A 23328-nucleotide genomic window follows, 5' to 3' on the forward strand; every position below is an offset into this window, starting at 1 on the left:
GGTTGATAAACAGGAGGAGATGTGTTCCCTGTGTTCCCATTCTTTGGGAATGAGGTGGCCTGGACTGTGTCTCTCCATGGCACAAGGGTGAAATCAAACTCTGGAAATGCCTAGTTGAATTTGGGGCCAAATTCTTGGTGAAAGCCCTCTTCCGAGTGTCCCACAGCTCATTTGAAGATCCCCAGTTTTGGGAACCCTTGGATGTCATTTCCTGGAAGTGCTCGTGCACGGATCCGTGCCTGTGGACACAGATTCGGCTTCCTCGTAGACATTAGCCGGGGCTGATCAAATGAATAGCCTGTTCTTGGCTGGGACTTCCTGAGTACTTTTCTCCATTCGGAGTCCTCTATGCCTTGTCTTGATCTGGCACGCGTCTGCCTTTCTGTCAAGGGTCAGCAGTCTCACTAATGGGCGAGAAGTGTGTGTCTTGATTTCGTCCCTCTTTTGGGCTATATGTGGAAAAAGCATAGCTGTTAGGCAATGAATGTCTCTCGTCTGATGTCTGACTTACTTCTTTGCCCTTCCTCAAAGGATTGCAAGGTCGAAGCCTGTTTTCCTGCTTTCATGAGGGTCAAGCTACTCCCCGGGAAACCGGAAGAGGACGTGCGAACCTTCTCATCCTGCGTGATTGCGGGCTGGATGGACGATATCGGTGGTGAGGAACTTGAAGACTCAGGTGATTTCTCCCGGGGATTGAGATGTCTCGGGTCAACGAAGACACCTCAACTTGTCTCGAAGAGAGATGATGACATAAAAATCATGCTCAATAGGATCCCGCTGAGGCCCAGAGAGAAACTCCTTTTCCCTAACGTTAATGATCTGCTTTAGAGGGGACCCCCGTTTGGACCCCTTTTTCCTCCACCAAGTGATCAAAAACTCCTCCCTGACCGATTCTGGTCATGCTGATTCCTTGGCTCTTTTCGTCTTTTTCTGTCATTTCGAAAGACCTGCTTTCAGGAGATTCACCACCGAAAGAACTCAAGGTGAGTGAATGACGGCGGTTTTCCCTTGTCTCTGGTGACACTTAGACAAGTGAAAATGGAGCCCAAGAGGCAGTCGGGTTTTGTGGAAAAGCTGAGACGTGTCCCCTGCTTTGAGCTTGACCTGACCGATTGACCAAGTGGCGGTGATATGCACGGGTGGATAGTTAGGAAGCACAGGAACCTAGAAGAATTTCCACTTGAGTAATTTTTGCTAGTCCGGTTCCCAGTCGGGTATGTCTACGGAAGTTTGAGAATATTTTCAACTCTCAACTCTTTACGGGATGGGAGTGTGTAGCAGCTCTACTGGAGAAACCAGAGAGACTTGCCCTAGTTGAAAGCCTGTGTCAGTTGCGACTGGACTCTTAGGATCTCCAGGGCCTCTTTCCCAGACATCTTGGTATTGGATGAAGACTGGAGTAGCCTGACACCTCGCTGTAGCATTCAAGAAAAGGCAGCAGCACCACTATCTGAGTCAAAAAGCTAATGCCAGGCTCAATACCATTCGGTACGTGGGTCGCGAGCGTCATGACTAGTTTCAGGTTCATACCACAGGAGGTCAGGATCTGCTGACAGTCTAATCAGGCAATGCAGGCATAACTGCTGCCTTCCACATGTGGAAAGATCATTTTCTTGACAGATCTTTGGAATCTTGTAGAGATTCCATAGAACTCCTTTTCCGTGTGCCCCACGGGATCCTCTGATGCTTGATATACAGGAGGAGATGTGTTCCCTCTCTGGGGATTATTGGGGCCTGAGGTAGATTCGATTGTGTCTCTCCATGGCTCAGTGGTGAAATGAAAGCGTTGAAGGACTGTGGCAATTTTAACAAGTGTTGGCAGAATTCTTGGAAAGCTATTCTTTTCCAAATGTCCTCCAGCTGATTTGAAGATCCCCCGGTGCTGGGGACTCTTGGGTGCCATTTCCCGGGAGTCCGCACACATTGGACAGTGCCCGTGGACGCATAGTTGGCTGCCTTCAACACATCAGTCAGGCTTAAGCAATGGCAAAGGCTCCTTTTGCCTGGGTCCTCCTGTAAATTTCTGCTACATCCAGAGACCTCTCTGCCTTCTTCTGAATATTGCATGATTCTCTCCTTCTGTCATGGGTCAGCAGACTCCCCAGTGGGTTGCAAATGGCTGTCTTGATTTTGTCCATGTGTTCGCGAATGTCTGGCTGAAAGCCTAGCCTTAGGGAAGTGAGTTTCTCTTCTGGGATCTCTGTCTTACTGATTTCCCCTTTTCAAAGGGTTAGTGAGGTCGATGTCTCTTGTGCCGCTTTCATGGGGGTCAAGCCAACTGCCCGGGAAACTGGAAGATGATGTGTGAACGCTCTCATCCACTGTCCTTCCTGGGTGGAAGGAAGACATTTGTGGTAAGCATCTTCAGGTCTCAGGGGATTTTTCCTGGGGAGTGATATGGCTGGGGTCAATGATGACATAATCTGTCTGGAAGAGAGATGATGACCTAAAAATCATGCTCAGAGAGGTTATGCTGAGGCCCTGTGGGAAAGTCCTTTGGCCCAGCCTTCCAGATCTTCTTTAGAGCGGACTCCCATTTTGATTTCTTTCACCTGCACCAAGTAATCCAAAAGACCTGGGTGGCCGATTTTGGTCAGGCTGATTCCTTGGCTCTTTTCCTCTTTTTGTGTCCTTTAGCACAACCTGCCTCCGAGGAGTTCACCGTTGCGAGGACAAAAGGTGAGGGATTTCCCGTGATTTGCCCTGGCCCCATCTGACACTTAGGCAAGTGAGGATACACCGCAAAAGGCAGTAGGGTTTGCTGACAAGGCTGAGGCATGTCCCCTGGTGTTTGCTTGACCTTGCCTGGTTGACTAAGTGGCGGTGATGTGCGTGGGTGGATACTTAGGAATCAGAGAATGCTGAAACATGTGCGCTGGAGTCGTCTGCGATAGCCTGGGTCCAAGTCCGATAGGGCCTACCGAAATGGGAGAAACGGCCAACTAGAACAATGTATTTTCCCAAGATATTTATGAGATGTGAATGGCCCAGAGCTCTACAGGAGACTGGTCAACTTGCTGTAATTGAAAGCGTGTGTCAGTTGCGGCTGGACTCGCAGGATTTGCGGGGCGCTTTTCCCGTGAATCTTGAAATTGGATGAGCGACTCAGTAGTCTGATAGCTGGCTCCAGCTTTCAAGTAAAGGTAGCTGCACAGATAACTGCATAGAAAATCTAAAGTCAGGGTCGATGCCAGGTGTGAAGGGGACACGAGGGTCAGGAGCACTTTCAGGTTGATGCCACAGGAGGTCATGTTTCCCTGGAGCTCTAGACAGTGAAAGCAGGCGTAAGTGCTGCCTTGCACATGTGCAGAGATCAGTGTTCCTACAGAGTTCGTTGGAATCCTGTAGAGGTTCCATAAGACTCCTGCTCTCTTTGTGCCAAGGAATCCTCTGATGGTTGATAAACAGGAGGAGATGTGTTCCCTGTGTTCCCATTCTTTGGGAATGAGGTGGCCTGGACTGTGTCTCTCCATGGCACAAGGGTGAAATCAAACTCTGGAAATGCCTAGTTGAATTTGGGGCCAAATTCTTGGTGAAAGCCCTCTTCCGAGTGTCCCACAGCTCATTTGAAGATCCCCAGTTTTGGGAACCCTTGGATGTCATTTCCTGGAAGTGCTCGTGCACGGATCCGTGCCTGTGGACACAGATTCGGCTTCCTCGTAGACATTAGCCGGGGCCGATCAAATGAATAGCCTGTTCTTGGCTGGGACTGCCTGAGTACTTTTCTCCATTCGGAGTCCTCTATGCCTTGTCTTGATCTGGCACGCGTCTGCCTTTCTGTCAAGGGTCAGCAGTCTCACTAATGGGCGAGAAGTGTGTGTCTTGATTTCGTCCCTCTTTTGGGCTATATGTGGAAAAAGCATAGCTGTTAGGCAATGAATGTCTCTCGTCTGATGTCTGACTTACTTCTTTGCCCTTTCTCAAAGGATTGCAAGGTCGAAGCCTGTTTTCCTGCTTTCATGAGGGTCAAGCTACTCCCCGGGAAACCGGAAGAGGATGTGCGAACCTTCTCATCCTGCGTGATTGCGGGCTGGATGGACGATATCGGTGGTGAGGAACTTGAAGACTCAGGTGATTTCTCCCGGGGATTGAGATGTCTCGGGTCAACGAAGACACCTCAACTTGTCTCGAAGAGAGATGATGACATAAAAATCATGCTCAATAGGATCCCGCTGAGGCCCAGAGAGAAACTCCTTTTCCCTAACGTTAATGATCTGCTTTAGAGGGGACCCCCGTTTGGACCCCTTTTTCCTCCACCAAGTGATCAAAAACTCCTCCCTGACCGATTCTGGTCATGCTGATTCCTTGGCTCTTTTCGTCTTTTTCTGTCATTTCGAAAGACCTGCTTTCAGGAGATTCACCACCGAAAGAACTCAAGGTGAGTGAATGACGGCGGTTTTCCCTTGTCTCTGGTGACACTTAGACAAGTGAAAATGGAGCCCAAGAGGCAGTCGGGTTTTGTGGAAAAGCTGAGACGTGTCCCCTGCTTTGAGCTTGACCTGACCGATTGACCAAGTGGCGGTGATATGCACGGGTGGATAGTTAGGAAGCACAGGAACCTAGAAGAATTTCCACTTGAGTAATTTTTGCTAGTCCGGTTCCCAGTCGGGTATGTCTACGGAAGTTTGAGAATATTTTCAACTCTCAACTCTTTACGGGATGGGAGTGTGTAGCAGCTCTACTGGAGAAACCAGAGAGACTTGCCCTAGTTGAAAGCCTGTGTCAGTTGCGACTGGACTCTTAGGATCTCCAGGGCCTCTTTCCCAGACATCTTGGTATTGGATGAAGACTGGAGTAGCCTGACACCTCGCTGTAGCATTCAAGAAAAGGCAGCAGCACCACTATCTGAGTCAAAAAGCTAATGCCAGGCTCAATACCATTCGGTACGTGGGTCGCGAGCGTCATGACTAGTTTCAGGTTCATACCACAGGAGGTCAGGATCTGCTGACAGTCTAATCAGGCAATGCAGGCATAACTGCTGCCTTCCACATGTGGAAAGATCATTTTCTTGACAGATCTTTGGAATCTTGTAGAGATTCCATAGAACTCCTTTTCCGTGTGCCCCACGGGATCCTCTGATGCTTGATATACGGGAGGAGATGTGTTCCCTCTCTGGGGATTATTGGGGCCTGAGGTAGATTCGATTGTGTCTCTCCATGGCTCAGTGGTGAAATGAAAGCGTTGAAGGACTGTGGCAATTTTAACAAGTGTTGGCAGAATTCTTGGAAAGCTATTCTTTTCCAAATGTCCTCCAGCTGATTTGAAGATCCCCCGGTGCTGGGGACTCTTGGGTGCCATTTCCCGGGAGTCCGCACACATTGGACAGTGCCCGTGGACGCATAGTTGGCTGCCTTCAACACATCAGTCAGGCTTAAGCAATGGCAAAGGCTCCTTTTGCCTGGGTCCTCCTGTAAATTTGTGCTACATCCAGAGACCTCTCTGCCTTCTTCTGAATATTGCATGATTCTCTCCTTCTGTCATGGGTCAGCAGACTCCCCAGTGGGTTGCAAATGGCTGTCTTGATTTTGTCCATGTGTTCGCGAATGTCTGGCTGAAAGCCTAGCCTTAGGGAAGTGAGTTTCTCTTCTGGGATCTCTGTCTTACTGATTTCCCCTTTTCAAAGGGTTAGTGAGGTCGATGTCTCTTGTGCCGCTTTCATGGGGGTCAAGCCAACTGCCCGGGAAACTGGAAGATGATGTGTGAACGCTCTCATCCACTGTCCTTCCTGGGTGGAAGGAAGACATTTGTGGTAAGCATCTTCAGGTCTCAGGGGATTTTTCCTGGGGAGTGATATGGCTGGGGTCAATGATGACATAATCTGTCTGGAAGAGAGATGATGACCTAAAAATCATGCTCAGAGAGGTTATGCTGAGGCCCTGTGGGAAAGTCCTTTGGCCCAGCCTTCCAGATCTTCTTTAGAGCGGACTCCCATTTTGATTTCTTTCACCTGCACCAAGTAATCCAAAAGACCTGGGTGGCCGATTTTGGTCAGGCTGATTCCTTGGCTCTTTTCCTCTTTTTGTGTCCTTTAGCACAACCTGCCTCCGAGGAGTTCACCGTTGCGAGGACAAAAGGTGAGGGATTTCCCGTGATTTGCCCTGGCCCCATCTGACACTTAGGCAAGTGAGGATACACCGCAAAAGGCAGTAGGGTTTGCTGACAAGGCTGAGGCATGTCCCCTGGTGTTTGCTTGACCTTGCCTGGTTGACTAAGTGGCGGTGATGTGCGTGGGTGGATACTTAGGAATCAGAGAATGCTGAAACATGTGCGCTGGAGTCATCTGCGATAGCCTGGGTCCAGGTCCGATACGGCCTACCGAAATGGGAGAAACGGCCAACTAGAACAATGTATTTTCCCAAGATATTTATGAGATGTGAATGGCCCAGAGCTCTACAGGAGACTGGTCAACTTGCTGTAATTGAAAGCGTGTGTCAGTTGCGGCTGGACTCGCAGGATTTGCGGGGCGCTTTTCCCGTGAATCTTGAAATTGGATGAGCGACTCAGTAGTCTGATAGCTGGCTCCAGCTTTCAAGTAAAGGTAGCTGCACAGATAACTGCATAGAAAATCTAAAGTCAGGGTCGATGCCAGGTGTGAAGGGGACACGAGGGTCAGGAGCACTTTCAGGTTGATGCCACAGGAGGTCATGTTTCCCTGGAGCTCTAGACAGTGAAAGCAGGCGTAAGTGCTGCCTTGCACATGTGCAGAGATCAGTGTTCCTACAGAGTTCGTTGGAATCCTGTAGAGGTTCCATAAGACTCCTGCTCTCTTTGTGCCAAGGAATCCTCTGATGGTTGATAAACAGGAGGAGATGTGTTCCCTGTGTTCCCATTCTTTGGGAATGAGGTGGCCTGGACTGTGTCTCTCCATGGCACAAGGGTGAAATCAAACTCTGGAAATGCCTAGTTGAATTTGGGGCCAAATTCTTGGTGAAAGCCCTCTTCCGACTGTCCCACAGCTCATTTGAAGATCCCCAGTTTTGGGAACCCTTGGATGTCATTTCCTGGAAGTGCTCGTGCACGGATCCGTGCCTGTGGACACAGATTCGGCTTCCTCGTAGACATTAGCCGGGGCCGATCAAATGAATAGCCTGTTCTTGGCTGGGACTGCCTGAGTACTTTTCTCCATTCGGAGTCCTCTATGCCTTGTCTTGATCTGGCACGCGTCTGCCTTTCTGTCAAGGGTCAGCAGTCTCACTAATGGGCGAGAAGTGTGTGTCTTGATTTCGTCCCTCTTTTGGGCTATATGTGGAAAAAGCATAGCTGTTAGGCAATGAATGTCTCTCGTCTGATGTCTGACTTACTTCTTTGCCCTTTCTCAAAGGATTGCAAGGTCGAAGCCTGTTTTCCTGCTTTCATGAGGGTCAAGCTACTCCCCGGGAAACCGGAAGAGGATGTGCGAACCTTCTCATCCTGCGTGATTGCGGGCTGGATGGACGATATCGGTGGTGAGGAACTTGAAGACTCAGGTGATTTCTCCCGGGGATTGAGATGTCTCGGGTCAACGAAGACACCTCAACTTGTCTCGAAGAGAGATGATGACATAAAAATCATGCTCAATAGGATCCCGCTGAGGCCCAGAGAGAAACTCCTTTTCCCTAACGTTAATGATCTGCTTTAGAGGGGACCCCCGTTTGGACCCCTTTTTCCTCCACCAAGTGATCAAAAACTCCTCCCTGACCGATTCTGGTCATGCTGATTCCTTGGCTCTTTTCGTCTTTTTCTGTCATTTCGAAAGACCTGCTTTCAGGAGATTCACCACCGAAAGAACTCAAGGTGAGTGAATGACGGCGGTTTTCCCTTGTCTCTGGTGACACTTAGACAAGTGAAAATGGAGCCCAAGAGGCAGTCGGGTTTTGTGGAAAAGCTGAGACGTGTCCCCTGCTTTGAGCTTGACCTGACCGATTGACCAAGTGGCGGTGATATGCACGGGTGGATAGTTAGGAAGCACAGGAACCTAGAAGAATTTCCACTTGAGTAATTTTTGCTAGTCCGGTTCCCAGTCGGGTATGTCTACGGAAGTTTGAGAATATTTTCAACTCTCAACTCTTTACGGGATGGGAGTGTGTAGCAGCTCTACTGGAGAAACCAGAGAGACTTGCCCTAGTTGAAAGCCTGTGTCAGTTGCGACTGGACTCTTAGGATCTCCAGGGCCTCTTTCCCAGACATCTTGGTATTGGATGAAGACTGGAGTAGCCTGACACCTCGCTGTAGCATTCAAGAAAAGGCAGCAGCACCACTATCTGAGTCAAAAAGCTAATGCCAGGCTCAATACCATTCGGTACGTGGGTCGCGAGCGTCATGACTAGTTTCAGGTTCATACCACAGGAGGTCAGGATCTGCTGACAGTCTAATCAGGCAATGCAGGCATAACTGCTGCCTTCCACATGTGGAAAGATCATTTTCTTGACAGATCTTTGGAATCTTGTAGAGATTCCATAGAACTCCTTTTCCGTGTGCCCCACGGGATCCTCTGATGCTTGATATACGGGAGGAGATGTGTTCCCTCTCTGGGGATTATTGGGGCCTGAGGTAGATTCGATTGTGTCTCTCCATGGCTCAGTGGTGAAATGAAAGCGTTGAAGGACTGTGGCAATTTTAACAAGTGTTGGCAGAATTCTTGGAAAGCTATTCTTTTCCAAATGTCCTCCAGCTGATTTGAAGATCCCCCGGTGCTGGGGACTCTTGGGTGCCATTTCCCGGGAGTCCGCACACATTGGACAGTGCCCGTGGACGCATAGTTGGCTGCCTTCAACACATCAGTCAGGCTTAAGCAATGGCAAAGGCTCCTTTTGCCTGGGTCCTCCTGTAAATTTGTGCTACATCCAGAGACCTCTCTGCCTTCTTCTGAATATTGCATGATTCTCTCCTTCTGTCATGGGTCAGCAGACTCCCCAGTGGGTTGCAAATGGCTGTCTTGATTTTGTCCATGTGTTCGCGAATGTCTGGCTGAAAGCCTAGCCTTAGGGAAGTGAGTTTCTCTTCTGGGATCTCTGTCTTACTGATTTCCCCTTTTCAAAGGGTTAGTGAGGTCGATGTCTCTTGTGCCGCTTTCATGGGGGTCAAGCCAACTGCCCGGGAAACTGGAAGATGATGTGTGAACGCTCTCATCCACTGTCCTTCCTGGGTGGAAGGAAGACATTTGTGGTAAGCATCTTCAGGTCTCAGGGGATTTTTCCTGGGGAGTGATATGGCTGGGGTCAATGATGACATAATCTGTCTGGAAGAGAGATGATGACCTAAAAATCATGCTCAGAGAGGTTATGCTGAGGCCCTGTGGGAAAGTCCTTTGGCCCAGCCTTCCAGATCTTCTTTAGAGCGGACTCCCATTTTGATTTCTTTCACCTGCACCAAGTAATCCAAAAGACCTGGGTGGCCGATTTTGGTCAGGCTGATTCCTTGGCTCTTTTCCTCTTTTTGTGTCCTTTAGCACAACCTGCCTCCGAGGAGTTCACCGTTGCGAGGACAAAAGGTGAGGGATTTCCCGTGATTTGCCCTGGCCCCATCTGACACTTAGGCAAGTGAGGATACACCGCAAAAGGCAGTAGGGTTTGCTGACAAGGCTGAGGCATGTCCCCTGGTGTTTGCTTGACCTTGCCTGGTTGACTAAGTGGCGGTGATGTGCGTGGGTGGATACTTAGGAATCAGAGAATGCTGAAACATGTGCGCTGGAGTCATCTGCGATAGCCTGGGTCCAGGTCCGATACGGCCTACCGAAATGGGAGAAACGGCCAACTAGAACAATGTATTTTCCCAAGATATTTATGAGATGTGAATGGCCCAGAGCTCTACAGGAGACTGGTCAACTTGCTGTAATTGAAAGCGTGTGTCAGTTGCGGCTGGACTCGCAGGATTTGCGGGGCGCTTTTCCCGTGAATCTTGAAATTGGATGAGCGACTCAGTAGTCTGATAGCTGGCTCCAGCTTTCAAGTAAAGGTAGCTGCACAGATAACTGCATAGAAAATCTAAAGTCAGGGTCGATGCCAGGTGTGAAGGGGACACGAGGGTCAGGAGCACTTTCAGGTTGATGCCACAGGAGGTCATGTTTCCCTGGAGCTCTAGACAGTGAAAGCAGGCGTAAGTGCTGCCTTGCACATGTGCAGAGATCAGTGTTCCTACAGAGTTCGTTGGAATCCTGTAGAGGTTCCATAAGACTCCTGCTCTCTTTGTGCCAAGGAATCCTCTGATGGTTGATAAACAGGAGGAGATGTGTTCCCTGTGTTCCCATTCTTTGGGAATGAGGTGGCCTGGACTGTGTCTCTCCATGGCACAAGGGTGAAATCAAACTCTGGCAATGCCTAGTTGAATTTGGGGCCAAATTCTTGGTGAAAGCCCTCTTCCGAGTGTCCCACAGCTCATTTGAAGATCCCCAGTTTTGGGAACCCTTGGATGTCATTTCCTGGAAGTGCTCGTGCACGGATCCGTGCCTGTGGACACAGATTCGGCTTCCTCATAGACATTAGCCGGGGCTGATCGAATGAATAGCCTGTTCTTGGCTGGGACTGCCTGAGTACTTTTCTCCATTCGGAGTCCTCTATGCCTTGTCTTGATCTGGCACGCGTCTGCCTTTCTGTCAAGGGTCAGCAGTCTCACTAATGGGCGAGAAGTGTGTGTCTTGATTTCGTCCCTCTTTTGGGCTATATGTGGAAAAAGCATAGCTGTTAGGCAATGAATGTCTCTCGTCTGATGTCTGACTTACTTCTTTGCCCTTCCTCAAAGGATTGCAAGGTCGAAGCCTGTTTTCCTGCTTTCATGAGGGTCAAGCTACTCCCCGGGAAACCGGAAGAGGATGTGCGAACCTTCTCATCCTGCGTGATTGCGGGCTGGATGGACGATATCGGTGGTGAGGAACTTGAAGACTCAGGTGATTTCTCCCGGGGATTGAGATGTCTCGGGTCAACGAAGACACCTCAACTTGTCTCGAAGAGAGATGATGACATAAAAATCATGCTCAATAGGATCCCGCTGAGGCCCAGAGAGAAACTCCTTTTCCCTAACGTTAATGATCTGCTTTAGAGGGGACCCCCGTTTGGATCCCTTTTTCCTCCACCAAGTGATCAAAAACTCCTCCCTGACCGATTTTGGTCATGCTGATTCCTTGGCTCTTTTCGTCTTTTTCTGTCATTTCGAAAGACCTGCTTTCAGGAGATTCACCACCGAAAGAACTCAAGGTGAGTGAATGACGGCGGTTTTCCCTTGTCTCTGGTGACACTTAGACAAGTGAAAATGGAACCCAAGAGGCAGTCGGGTTTTGTGGAAAAGCTGAGACGTGTCCCCTGCTTTGAGCTTGACCTGACCGATTGACCAAGTGGCGGTGATATGCACGGGTGGATAGTTAGGAAGCACAGGAACCTAGAAGAATTTCCACTTGAGTAACTTTTGATAGTCCGGTTCCCAGTCGGGTATGTCTACGGAAGTTTGAGAATATTTTCAACTCTCAACTCTTCACGGGATGGGAGTGTGTAGCAGCTCTACTGGAGAAACCAGAGAGACTTGCCCTAGTTGAAAGCCTGTGTCAGTTGCGACTGGACTCTTAGGATCTCCAGGGCCTCTTTCCCAGACATCTTGGTATTGGATGAAGACTGGAGTAGCCTGATACCTCGCTGTAGCATTCAAGAAAAGGCAGCAGCACCACTATCTGAGTCAAAAAGCTAATGCCAGGCTCAATACCATTCGGTACGTGGGTCGCGAGCGTCATGACTAGTTTCAGGTTCATACCACAGGAGGTCAGGATCTGCTGACAGTCTAATCAGGCAATGCAGGCATAACTGCTGCCTTCCACATGTGGAAAGATCATTTTCTTGACAGATCTTTGGAATCTTGTAGAGATTCCATAGAACTCCTTTTCCGTGTGCCCCACGGGATCCTCTGATGCTTGATATACGGGAGGAGATGTGTTCCCTCTCTGGGGATTATTGGGGCCTGAGGTAGATTCGATTGTGTCTCTCCATGGCTCAGTGGTGAAATGAAAGCGTTGAAGGACTGTGGCAATTTTAACAAGTGTTGGCAGGATTCTTGGAAAGCTATTCTTTTCCAAATGTCCTCCAGCTGATTTGAAGATCCCCCGGTGCTGGGAACTCTTGGGTGTCATTTCCCGGGAGTCCGCACACATTGGACAGTGCCCGTGGACGCATACTTGGCTGCCTTCAACACATCAGTCAGGCTTAAGCAATGGCAAAGGCTCCTTTTACCTGGGTCCTCCTGTAAATTTCTGCTACATCCAGAGACCTCTCTGCCTTCTTCTGAATATTGCATGATTCTCTCCTTCTGTCATGGGTCAGCAGACTCCCCAGTGGGTTGCAAATGGCTGTCTTGATTTTGTCCATGTGTTCGTGAATGTCTGGCTGAAAGCATAGCCTTAGGGAAGTGAGTTTCTCTTCTGGGATCTCTGTCTTACTGATTTCCCCTTTTCAAAGGGTTGGTGAGGTCGATGTCTCTTGTGCCGCTTTCATGGGGGTCAAGCCAACTGCCCGGGAAACTGGAAGATGATGTGTGAACGCTCTCATCCACTGTCCTTCCTGGGTGGAAGGAAGACATTTGTGGTAAGCATCTTCAGGTCTCAGGGGATTTTTCCTGGGGAGTGATATGGCTGGGGTCAATGATGACATAATCTGTCTGGAAGAGAGATGATGACCTAAAAATCATGCTCAGAGAGGTTATGCTGAGGCCCTGTGGGAAAGTCCTTTGGCCCAGCCTTCCAGATCTTCTTTAGAGCGGACTCCCATTTTGATTTCTTTCACCTGCACCAAGTAATCCAAAAGACCTGGGTGGCCGACTTTGGACAGGCTGATTCCTTGGCTCTTTTCCTCTTTTTGTGTCCTTTAGCACAACCTGCCTCCGAGGAGTTCACCGTTGCGAGGACAAAAGGTGAGGGATTTCCCGTGATTTGCCCTGGCCCCATCTGACACTTAGGCAAGTGAGGATACACCGCAAAAGGCAGTAGGGTTTGCTGACAAGGCTGAGGCATGTCCCCTGGTGTTTGCTTGACCTTGCCTGGTTGACTAAGTGGCGGTGATGTGCGTGGGTGGATACTTAGGAATCAGAGAATGCTGAAACATGTGCGCTGGAGTCATCTGTGATAGCCTGGGTCCAGGTCCGATACGGCCTACCGAAATGGGAGAAACGGCCAACTCGAACAATGTATTTTCCCAAGATATTTATGAGATGTGAAGGGCTCAGAGCTCTACAGGAGACTGGTCAACTTGCTGTAATGGAAAGCGTGTGTCAGTTGCGGCTGGAGTCGCAGGATTTGCAGGGCGCTTTTCCCGTGAATCTTGAAATTGGATGAGCGACTCAGTAGTCTGATAGCTGGCTCCAGCTTTCAAGTAAAGGTAGCTGCACAGATAACTGCGTAGAAAATCTAAAGTCAGGGTCGATGCCAGGTGTGAAGTGGACACGAGTGTCAGGAGCACTTTCAGGTTGATGCCACAGGAGGTCATGTTTCCCTGGAGCTCTAGACAGTGAAAGCAGGCGTAAGTGGTGCCTTGCACATGTGCAAAGATCACTGTTCCTACAGAGTTGGTTGGAATCCTGTAGAGGTTCCATAAGACTCCTGCTCTCTTTGTGCCAAGGAATCCTCTGATGGTTGATAAACAGGAGGAGATGTGTTCCCTGTGTTCCCATTCTTTGGGAATGAGGTGGCCTGGACTGTGTCTCTCCATGGCACAAGGGTGAAATCAAACTCTGGCAATGCCTAGTTGAATTTGGGGCCAAATTCTTGGTGAAAGCACTCTTCCGAGTGTCCCACAGCTCATTTGAAGATCCCCAGTTTTGGGAACCCTTGGATGTCATTTCCTGGAAGTGCTCGTGCACGGATCCGTGCCTGTGGACACAGATTCGGCTTCCTCGTAGACATTAGCCGGGGCTGATCAAATGAATAGCCTGTTCTTGGCTGGGACTGCCTGAGTACTTTTCTCCATTCGGAGTCCTCTATGCCTTGTCTTGATCTGGCACGCGTCTGCCTTTCTGTCAAGGGTCAGCAGTCTCACTAATGGGCGAGAAGTGTGTGTCTTGATTTCGTCCCTCCTTTGGGCTATATGTGGAAAAAGCATAGCTGTTAGGCAATGAATGTCTCTCGTCTGATGTCTGACTTACTTCTTTGCCCTGCCTCAAAGGATTGCAAGGTCGAAGCCTGTTTTCCTGCTTTCATGAGGGTCAAGCTACTCCCCGGGAAACCGGAAGAGGATATGCGAACCTTCTCATCCTGTGTGATTGCGGGCTGGATGGACGATATCGGTGGTGAGGAACTTGAAGACTCAGGTGATTTCTCCCGGGGATTGAGATGTCTCGGGTCAACGAAGACACCTCAACTTGTCTCGAAGAGAGATGATGACATAAAAATCATGCTCAATAGTATCCCGCTGAGGCCCAGAGAGAAACTCCTTTTCCCTAACGTTAATGATCTGCTTTAGAGGAACCCCCGTTTGGATCTCTTTTTCCTCCACCAAGTGATCAAAAACTCCTCCCTGACCGATTTTGGTCATGCTGATTCCTTGGCTCTTTTCGTCTTTTTCTGTCATTTCGAAAGACCTGCTTTCAGGAGATTCACCACCGAAAGAACTCAAGGTGAGTGAATGACGGCGGTTTTCCCTTGTCTCTGGTGATACTTAGACAAGTGAAAATGGAACCCAAGAGGCAGTCGGGTTTTGTGGAAAAGCTGAGACGTGTCCCCTGCTTTGAGCTTGACCTGACCGATTGACCAAGTGGCGGTGATATGCACGGGTGGATAGTTAGGAAGCACAGGAACCTAGAAGAATTTCCACTTGAGTAATTTTTGCTAGTCCGGTTCCCAGTCGGGTATGTCTACGGAAGTTTGAGAAGATTTTCAACTCTCAACTCTTTACGGGATGGGAGTGTGTAGCAGCTCTACTGGAGAAACCAGAGAGACTTGCCCTAGTTGAAAGCCTGTGTCAGTTGCGACTGGACTCTTAGGATCTCCAGGGCCTCTTTCCCAGACATCTTGGTATTGGATGAAGACTGGAGTAGCCTGACACCTCGCTGTAGCATTCAAGAAAAGGCAGCAGCACCACTATCTGAGTCAAAAAGCTAATGCCAGGCTCAATACCATTCGGTACGTGGGTCGCGAGCGTCATGACTAGTTTCAGGTTCATACCACAGGAGGTCAGGATCTGCTGACAGTCTGATCAGGCAATGCAGGCATAACTGCTGCCTTCCACATGTGGAAAGATCATTTTCTTGACAGATCTTTGGAATCTTGTAGAGATTCCATAGAACTCCTTTTCCGTGTGCCCCACGGGATCCTCTGATGCTTGATATACGGGAGGAGATGTGTTCCCTCTCTGGGGATTATTGGGGCCTGAGGTAGATTCGATTGTGTCTCTCCATGGCTCAGTGGTGAAATGAAAGCGTTGAAGGACTGTGGCAATTTTAACAAGTGTTGGCAGAATTCTTGGAAAGCTATTCTTTTCCAAATGTCCTCCAGCTGATTTGAAGATCCCCCGGTGCTGGGGACTCTTGGGTGCCATTTTCCGGGAGTCCGCACACATTGGACAGTGCCCGTGGACGCATAGTTGGCTGCCTTCAACACATCAGTCAGGCTTAAGCAATGGCAAAGGCTCCTTTTGCCTGGGTCCTCCTGTAAATTTCTGCTACATCCAGAGACCTCTCTGCCTTCTTCTGAATATTGCATGATTCTCTCCTTCTGTCATGGGTCAGCAGACTCCCCAGCGGGTTGCAAATGGCTGTCTTGATTTTGTCCATGTGTTCGCGAATGTCTGGCTGAAAGCATAGCCTTAGGGAAATGAGTTTCTCTTCTGGGATCTCTGTCTTACACACTTCCCCTTTTCAAAGGGTTAGTGAGGTCGATGTGTCTTGTCCTGCTTTCACGGGGGTCAAGCCAACTGCCCGGGAAACTGGAAGATGATGTGTGAACGCTCTCATCCACTGTCCTTCCTGGGTGGAAGGAAGACATTTGTGGTAAGCATCTTCAGGTCTCAGGGGATTTTTCCTGGGGAGTGATATGGCTGGGGTCAATGATGACATAATCTGTCTGGAAGAGAGATGATGACCTAAAAATCATGCTCAGAGAGGTTATGCTGAGGCCCTGTGGGAAAGTCCTTTGGCCCAGCCTTCCAGATCTTCTTTAGAGCGGACTCCCATTTTGATTTCTTTCACCTGCACCAAGTAATCCAAAAGACCTGGGTGGCCGACTTTGGACAGGCTGATTCCTTGGCTCTTTTCCTCTTTTTGTGTCCTTTAGCACAACCTGCCTCCGAGGAGTTCACCGTTGCGAGGACAAAAGGTGAGGGATTTCCCGTGATTTGCCCTGGCCCCATCTGACACTTAGGCAAGTGAGGATACACCGCAAAAGGCAGTAGGGTTTGCTGACAAGGCTGAAGCATGTCCCCTGGTGTTTGCCTGACCTTGCCTGGTTGACTAAGTGGCGGTGATGTGCGTGGGTGGATACTTCGGAATCAGAGAATGCTGAAACATGTGCGCTGGAGTCATCTTCGATAGCCTGCGTCCAAGTCCGATACGGCCTACTGAAAGGGCAGAATCGGCCAACTAGAAAAATGTGTTTTCCTGAGACATTTATGAGATGTGAATGGCTCAGAGCTCTACAGGAGACTGGTCAACTTGCTGTATTTGAACGCGTGTGTCAGTTGCGGTTGGACTCGTAGGATTTGCAGGGCGCATTTCCCATGAATCTTGAAACTGGATGAGCGACTCAGTAGTCCGATAGCTGGCTCCAGCTTTCAAGTGCAGGTAGCTGCACAGATAAGTGCATAGAAAATCTAAAGTCAGGGTCGATGCCAGGTGTGAAGGGGACATCAGGGTCAGCAGCACTTTCAGGTTGATGCCACAGGAGGTCATGTTTCCCTGGAGCTCTAGACAGTGAAAGCAGGCGTAAGTGCTGCCTTGCACATGTACAAAGATCACTGTTCCTACAGAGTTCGTTGGAATCCTGTAGAGGTTCCATAAGACTCCTGCTCTCTTTGTGCCAAGGAATCCTCTGATGGTTGATAAACAGGACGAGATGTGTTCCCTGTGTTGCCATTCTCTGGGAATGAGGTGGCCTGGAGTGTGTCTCTCCATGGCACAAGGTTGAAATCAAACTCCGGAAATGCCTAGTTGAATTTGGGGCCAAATTCTTGGTGAAAGCACTCTTCCGAGTGTCCCACAGCTCCTTTGAAGATCCCCAGTTTTGGGAACCCGTGGATGTCATTTCCTGGAAGTGCTCGTGCACGGATCCGTGCCTGTGGACACAGATTTGGCTTCCTTGTAGACATTAGCCGGGGCTGATCAAATGAAAAGCCTGTTCTTGGCTGGGACTGCCTGAGTATTTTTCTCCATTGGGAGCCCTCTATGCCTTGTCTTGATCTGGCATGTGTCTGCCTTTCTGTCAAGGGTCAGCAGTCTCACTAACGGGCCAGAAGTGTGTGTCTTGATTTTGTCCCTACTTTGGGCTATATGTGGAAAAAGCATAGCTGTTAGGCAATGAATGTCTCTCGTCTGATGTCTGACTTACTTCTTTGCCCTTCCTCAAAGGATTGCAAGGTCGAAGCCTGTTTTCCTGCTTTCATGAGGGTCAAGCTACTCCCCGGGACACCGGAAGAGGATGTGCGAACCTTCTCCTCCTGCGTGATTGCGGGCTGAAAGGACGATGTCAGTGGTGAGGACCTTGAGGACTCAGGTGATTTTTCCCGGGGTTTGAGATGTCTCGGGTCAATGAAGACACCTCAACTTGTCTCGAAGAGAGATGATGACATAAAAATCATGCACAATAGGATCACGCTGAGGCCCAGAGAGAAACTCCTTTTCCCCAACGTTAATGATCTCCTTTAGAGTGGACCCCCGTTTTGATCCCTTTTTCCATCACCAAGTCATCAGAAACTCCTCCCTGACCGAATTTTCTCATGCTGATTCCTTGGCTCTTTTCCTCTTTGTCTGTGATTTAGAAAGACCTGCTTTCAAGAGGTTCACCACCGGAAGAACTCAAGGTGAGTAAATGACGGCGGTTTTCCCTTGTCCCTGGGGATACTTACACAAGTGAATATGGAGCCCAAGAGGCAGTCGGGTTTTGTGGAAAGGCCGAGACGTGTGCCCTGCTTTGAGCTTGACCTGACCGATTGACCAAGTGGCGGTGATATGCACGGGTGGATAGTTAGGAAGCACAGGAACCTAGAAGAATTTCCACTTGAGTAATTTTTGATAGTCCGGTTCCCAGTCGGGTATGTCTACGGAATTTTTGAGAATATTTTCAACTCTCAACTATTTACGCGATGGGAGTGTCTAGCAGCTCTACTGGAGAAACCAGAGAGACTTGCCCTAGTTGAAAGCCTGTGTCAGTTGCGACTGGACTCTTAGGATCTCCAGGGCATCTTTCCCAGACATCTTGGTATTGGGTGAAGAATTGAGTAGCCTGACACCTCGCTGTAGCATTCAAGAAAAGGCAGCAGCACCAGTATTTGAGTCAAAAAGCTAATGTCAGGTTCGATACCATTCGGTAAGTGGGTCGCGAGCGTCATTACTTGTTTCAGGTTCATGCCACAGGAGGTCAGGATCTGCTGAGAGTCTAATCAGGAAATGCAGGCATAACTGCTGCCTTCCACATGTGGAAAGAACATTTTCTTTACAGATCTTTGGAATCTTGTAGAGATTCCATAGAACTCCTTTTCCGTGTGCTCCACGGGATCCTCTGATGCTTGATATACGGGAGGAGATGTGTTCCCTCTCTGGGGATTATTGGGGCCTGAGGTAGATTCGATTGCGTCTCTCCATGGCCCAGTGGTGAAATGAAAGCGTTGAAGGACTGTGGCAATTTTAACAAGTGTTGGCAGAATTCTTGGAAAGCTATTCTTTTCCAAATGTCCTCCAGCTGATTTGAAGATCCCACGGTACTGGGGACTCTTGGGTGCCATTTCCCGGGAGTCCGCACACGCTGGACAGTGCCCGTGGACGCATAGTTGGCTGCCTTCAACACATCAGTCAGGCTTAATCAATTGCAAAGTCTCCTTTTGCCTGGGTCCTCCTGAAAATTTGTGCTGCATCCAGAGACCTCTATGCCTTGTTCTGAATATTGCATGATTCTCTCCTTCTGTCATGGGTCGGCAGACTCCCCAGTGGGTTGCAAATGGCTGCCTTGATTTTGTCCATGTGTTCGCCAATGTCTGGCTGAAAGCCTAGCCTTAGGGAAGTGAGTTTCTCTTCTGGGATCTCTGTCTTACTGATTTCCCCTTTTCAAAGGGTTAGTGAGGTCGATGTCTCTTGTCCCGCTTTCATGGGGGTCAAGCCAACTGCCCGGGAAACGGGAAGACGATGTGTGAACCCTCTCATCCACTGTCCTTCCTGCGTGGAAGGAAGACATTTGTGGTAAGCATCTTCAGGTCTCAGGGGATTTTTCCTGGGGAGTGATATGGCTGGGGTCGATGATGACATAATCTGTCTGGAAGGGAGATGATGACCTAAAAATCATGCTCAGAGAGGTTATGCTGAGGCCCTGTGGGAAAGTCCTTTGGCCCAGCCTTCCAGATCTTCTTTAGAGCGGACTCCCATTTTGATTTCTTTCACCTGCACCAAGTAATCCAAAAGACCTGGGTGGCCGATTTTGGTCAGGCTGATTCCTTGGCTCTTTTCCTCTTTTTGTGTCCTTTAGCACAACCTGCCTCCGAGGAGTTCACCGTTGCGAGGACAAAAGGTGAGGGATTTCCCGTGATTTGCCCTGGCCCCATCTGACACTTAGGCAAGTGAGGATACACCGCCAAAGGCAGTAGGTTTTGCTGGCAATGCTCAGGCATGTCCCCTGGTGTGTGCTTGACCTTGCCTGGTTGACTAAGTGGCGGTGATGTGCGTGGGTGGATACTTAGGAATCAGAGAATCCTGAAAAATGTGCGCTGGGGTCATCTTCGATAGCCTGGGTCCGAGTCCGATACGGCCTACTGAAATGGGAGAAACTGCCAACTAGAAAAATGGGTTTTCCTGAGATATTTATGAGATGTGAATGGCTCAGAGCTCTCCAGGAGACTGGTCAACTTGCTGTAATTGAAAGCGTGTGTCAGTTGCGGTTGGACTCGTAGGATTTGCAGGGCGCTTTTCCCATGAATCTTGAAATTGGATGAGCGACTCAGTAGTCTGATAGCTGGCTCCAGCTTTCAAGTAAAGGTAGCTGCACAGATAACTGCGTAGAAAACCTAAAGTCAGGGTCGATGCCAGGTGTGAAGGGGACATGCGGGTCAGCAGCACTTTCAGGTTGATGCCACAGGAGGTCATGTTTCCCTGGAGCTCTAGACAGTGAAAGCAGGCGTAAGTGCTGCCTTGCACATGTGCAAAGATCACTGTTCCTACAGAGTTCGTTGGAATCCTGTAGAGGTTCCATAAGACTCCTGCTCTCTTTGTGCCAAGGAATCCTCTGATGGTTGATAAACAGGACGAGATGTGTTCCCTGTGTTGCCATTCTCTGGGAATGAGGTGGCCTGGAGTGTGTCTCTCCATGGCACAAGGTTGAAATCAAACTCCGGAAATGCCTAGTTGAATTTGGGGCCAAATTCTTGGTGAAAGCACTCTTCCGAGTGTCCCACAGCTCCTTTGAAGATCCCCAGTTTTGGGAACCCGTGGATGTCATTTCCTGGAAGTGCTCGTGCACGGATCCGTGCCTGTGGACACAGATTTGGCTTCCTTGTAGACATTAGCCGGGGCTGATCAAATGAAAAGCCTGTTCTTGGCTGGGACTGCCTGAGTATTTTTCTCCATTGGGAGCCCTCTATGCCTTGTCTTGATCTGGCATGTGTCTGCCTTTCTGTCAAGGGTCAGCAGTCTAACTAACGGGCCAGAAGTGTGTGTCTTGATTTTGTCCCTACTTTGGGCTATATGTGGAAAAAGCATAGCTGTTAGGCAATGAATGTCTCTCGTCTGATGTCTGACTTACTTCTTTGCCCTTCCTCAAAGGATTGCAAGGTCGAAGCCTGTTTTCCTGCTTTCATGAGGGTCAAGCTACTCCCCGGGACACCGGAAGAGGATGTGCGAACCTTCTCATCCTGCGTGATTGCGGGCTGGATGGACGATATCAGTGGTGAGGACCTTGAGGACTCAGGTGATTTTTCCCGGGGTTTGAGATGTCTCGGGTCAATGAAGACACCTCAACTTGTCTCGAAGAGAGATGATGACATAAAAATCATGCACAATAGGATCATGCTGAGGCCCAGAGAGAAACTCCTTTTCCCCAACGTTAATGATCTCCTTTAGAGTGGACCCCCGTTTTGATCCCTTTTTCCATCACCAAGTCATCAGAAACTCCTCCCTGACCGAATTTTCTCATGCTGATTCCTTGGCTCTTTTCCTCTTTGTCTGTGATTTAGAAAGACCTGCTTTCAAGAGGTTCACCACCGGAAGAACTCAAGGTGAGTAAATGACGGCGGTTTTCCCTTGTCCCTGGGGATACTTACTCAAGTGAATATGGAGCCCAAGAAGCAGTCGGGTTTTGTGGAAAGGCCGAGACGTGTGCCCTGCTTTGAGCTTGACCTGACCGATTGACCAAGTGGCGGTGATATGCACGGGTGGATAGTTAGGAAGCACAGGAACCTAGAAGAATTTCCACTTGAGTAATTTTTGATAGTCCGGTTCCCAGTCGGGTATGTCTACGGAATTTTTGAGAATATTTTCAACTCTCAACTATTTATGCGATGGGAGTGTCTAGCAGCTCTACTGGAGAAACCAGAGAGACTTGCCCTAGTTGAAAGCCTGTGTCAGTTGCGACTGGACTCTTAGGATCTCCAGGGCATCTTTCCCAGACATCTTGGTATTGGGTGAAGAATTGAGTAGCCTGACACCTCGCTGTAGCATTCAAGAAAAGGCAGCAGCACCAATATTTGAGTCAAAAAGCTAATGTCAGGTTCAATACCATTCGGTAAGTGGGTCGCGAGCGTCATGACTCGTTTCAGGTTCATGCCACAGGAGGTCAGGATCTGCTGAGAGTCTAATCAGGAAATGCAGGCATAACTGCTGCCTTCCACATGTGGAAAGATCGTTTTCTTGACAGATCTTTGGAATCTTGTAGAGATTCCATAGAACTCCTTTTCCGTGTACCCCACGGGATCCTCTGATGCTTGATATACGGGAGGAGATGTGTTCCCTCTCTGGGGATTATTGGGGCCTGAGGTAGATTCGATTGTGTCTCTCCATGGCTCAGTGGTGAAATGAAGGCGTTGAAGGACTGTGGCAATTTTAACAAGTGTTGGCAGAATTCTTGGAAAGCTATTCTTTTCCAAATGTCCTCCAGCTGATTTGAAGATCCCCCGGTACTGGGGACTCTTGGGTGCCATTTCCCCGGAGTCCGCACACGCTGGACAGTGCCCGTGGACGCATATCTGGCTGCCTTCAACACATCAGTCAGGCTTAATCAATTGCAAAGTCTCCTTTTGCCTGGGTCCTCCTGAAAATTTGTGCTGCATCCAGAGACCTCTATGCCTTGTTCTGAATATTGCATGATTCTCTCCTTCTGTCATGGGTCGGCAGACTCCCCAGTGGGTTGCAAATGGCTGCCTTGATTTTGTCCATGTGTTCGCGAATGTCTGGCTGAAAGCATAGCCTTAGGGAAATGAGTTTCTCTTCTGGGATCTCTGTCTTACTGATTTCCCCTTTTCAAAGGGTTAGTGAGGTCGATGTCTCTTGTCCCGCTTTCATGGGGGTCAAACCAACTGCCCGGGAAACGGGAAGACGATGTGTGAACCCTCTCATCCACTGTCCTTCCTGCGTGGAAGGAAGACATTTGTGGTAAGCATCTTCAGGTCTCAGGGGATTTTTCCTGGGGAGTGATATGGCTGGGGTCGATGATGACATAATCTGTCTGGAAGGGAGATGATGACCTAAAAATCATGCTCAGAGAGGTTATGCTGAGGCCCTGTGGGAAAGTCCTTTGGCCCAGCCTTCCAGATCTTCTTTAGAGCAGACTCCCATTTTGATTTCTTTCACCTGCACCAAGTAATCCAAAAGACCTGGGTGGCCGATTTTGGTCAGGCTGATTCCTTGGTTCTTTTCCTCCTTTTGTGTCCTTTAGCACAACCTGCCTCCGAGGAGTTCACCGTTGCGAGGACAAAAGGTGAGGGATTTCCCGTGATTTGCCCTGGCCCCATCTGACACTTAGGCAAGTGAGGATACACCGCCAAAGGCAGTAGGTTTTGCTGGCAAGACTGAAGCATGTCCCCTGGTGTGTGCTTGACCTTGCCTGGTTGACTAAGTGGCGGTGATGTGCGTGGGTGGATACTTAGGAATCAGAGAATCCTGAAAAATGTGCGCTGGGGTCATCTTCGATAGCCTGGGTCCGAGTCCGATACGGCCTACTGAAATGGGAGAAACGGCCAACTAGAAAAATGGGTT

The 23328-nt window shown here is 49.3% G+C and overlaps 14 non-coding genes across 14 annotated transcripts; all 14 read left to right on the top strand.

Moving 5' to 3' along the window:
* Positions 1–705: 705 nt before the first annotated feature.
* LOC135230357 (small nucleolar RNA SNORD115) lies at positions 706–786 on the top strand. The gene has a single exon (XR_010321001.1). It is a non-coding gene; the product is annotated as a small nucleolar RNA SNORD115 (small nucleolar RNA).
* Positions 787–2404: 1618 nt separating this feature from the next.
* Positions 2405–2482, top strand: LOC111747994 (small nucleolar RNA SNORD115). Its single transcript, XR_002783937.1, has one exon. It is a non-coding gene; the product is annotated as a small nucleolar RNA SNORD115 (small nucleolar RNA).
* A 1618-nt stretch (positions 2483–4100) lies between these two features.
* Positions 4101–4181, top strand: LOC135230358 (small nucleolar RNA SNORD115). Its single transcript, XR_010321002.1, has one exon. It is a non-coding gene; the product is annotated as a small nucleolar RNA SNORD115 (small nucleolar RNA).
* Positions 4182–5799: 1618 nt separating this feature from the next.
* Positions 5800–5877, top strand: LOC135230309 (small nucleolar RNA SNORD115). The gene has a single exon (XR_010320954.1). It is a non-coding gene; the product is annotated as a small nucleolar RNA SNORD115 (small nucleolar RNA).
* Positions 5878–7495: 1618 nt separating this feature from the next.
* Positions 7496–7576, top strand: LOC135230359 (small nucleolar RNA SNORD115). Its single transcript, XR_010321003.1, has one exon. It is a non-coding gene; the product is annotated as a small nucleolar RNA SNORD115 (small nucleolar RNA).
* A 1618-nt stretch (positions 7577–9194) lies between these two features.
* LOC135230310 (small nucleolar RNA SNORD115) lies at positions 9195–9272 on the top strand. Its single transcript, XR_010320955.1, has one exon. It is a non-coding gene; the product is annotated as a small nucleolar RNA SNORD115 (small nucleolar RNA).
* A 1618-nt stretch (positions 9273–10890) lies between these two features.
* Positions 10891–10971, top strand: LOC135230360 (small nucleolar RNA SNORD115). The gene has a single exon (XR_010321004.1). It is a non-coding gene; the product is annotated as a small nucleolar RNA SNORD115 (small nucleolar RNA).
* A 1618-nt stretch (positions 10972–12589) lies between these two features.
* Positions 12590–12667, top strand: LOC135230311 (small nucleolar RNA SNORD115). The gene has a single exon (XR_010320956.1). It is a non-coding gene; the product is annotated as a small nucleolar RNA SNORD115 (small nucleolar RNA).
* A 1618-nt stretch (positions 12668–14285) lies between these two features.
* Positions 14286–14366, top strand: LOC135230376 (small nucleolar RNA SNORD115). The gene has a single exon (XR_010321021.1). It is a non-coding gene; the product is annotated as a small nucleolar RNA SNORD115 (small nucleolar RNA).
* Positions 14367–15983: 1617 nt separating this feature from the next.
* Positions 15984–16061, top strand: LOC135230312 (small nucleolar RNA SNORD115). The gene has a single exon (XR_010320957.1). It is a non-coding gene; the product is annotated as a small nucleolar RNA SNORD115 (small nucleolar RNA).
* A 1618-nt stretch (positions 16062–17679) lies between these two features.
* Positions 17680–17760, top strand: LOC135230273 (small nucleolar RNA SNORD115). The gene has a single exon (XR_010320918.1). It is a non-coding gene; the product is annotated as a small nucleolar RNA SNORD115 (small nucleolar RNA).
* A 1619-nt stretch (positions 17761–19379) lies between these two features.
* LOC111747992 (small nucleolar RNA SNORD115) lies at positions 19380–19457 on the top strand. Its single transcript, XR_002783935.2, has one exon. It is a non-coding gene; the product is annotated as a small nucleolar RNA SNORD115 (small nucleolar RNA).
* A 1618-nt stretch (positions 19458–21075) lies between these two features.
* Positions 21076–21156, top strand: LOC111747963 (small nucleolar RNA SNORD115). The gene has a single exon (XR_002783907.2). It is a non-coding gene; the product is annotated as a small nucleolar RNA SNORD115 (small nucleolar RNA).
* A 1619-nt stretch (positions 21157–22775) lies between these two features.
* Positions 22776–22853, top strand: LOC135230335 (small nucleolar RNA SNORD115). Its single transcript, XR_010320980.1, has one exon. It is a non-coding gene; the product is annotated as a small nucleolar RNA SNORD115 (small nucleolar RNA).
* Positions 22854–23328: the final 475 nt, after the last annotated feature.

This window comes from Loxodonta africana, unplaced genomic scaffold (assembly GCF_030014295.1).
Source record: "Loxodonta africana isolate mLoxAfr1 unplaced genomic scaffold, mLoxAfr1.hap2 scaffold_99, whole genome shotgun sequence".
Lineage (NCBI taxonomy): Eukaryota > Metazoa > Chordata > Mammalia > Proboscidea > Elephantidae > Loxodonta > Loxodonta africana.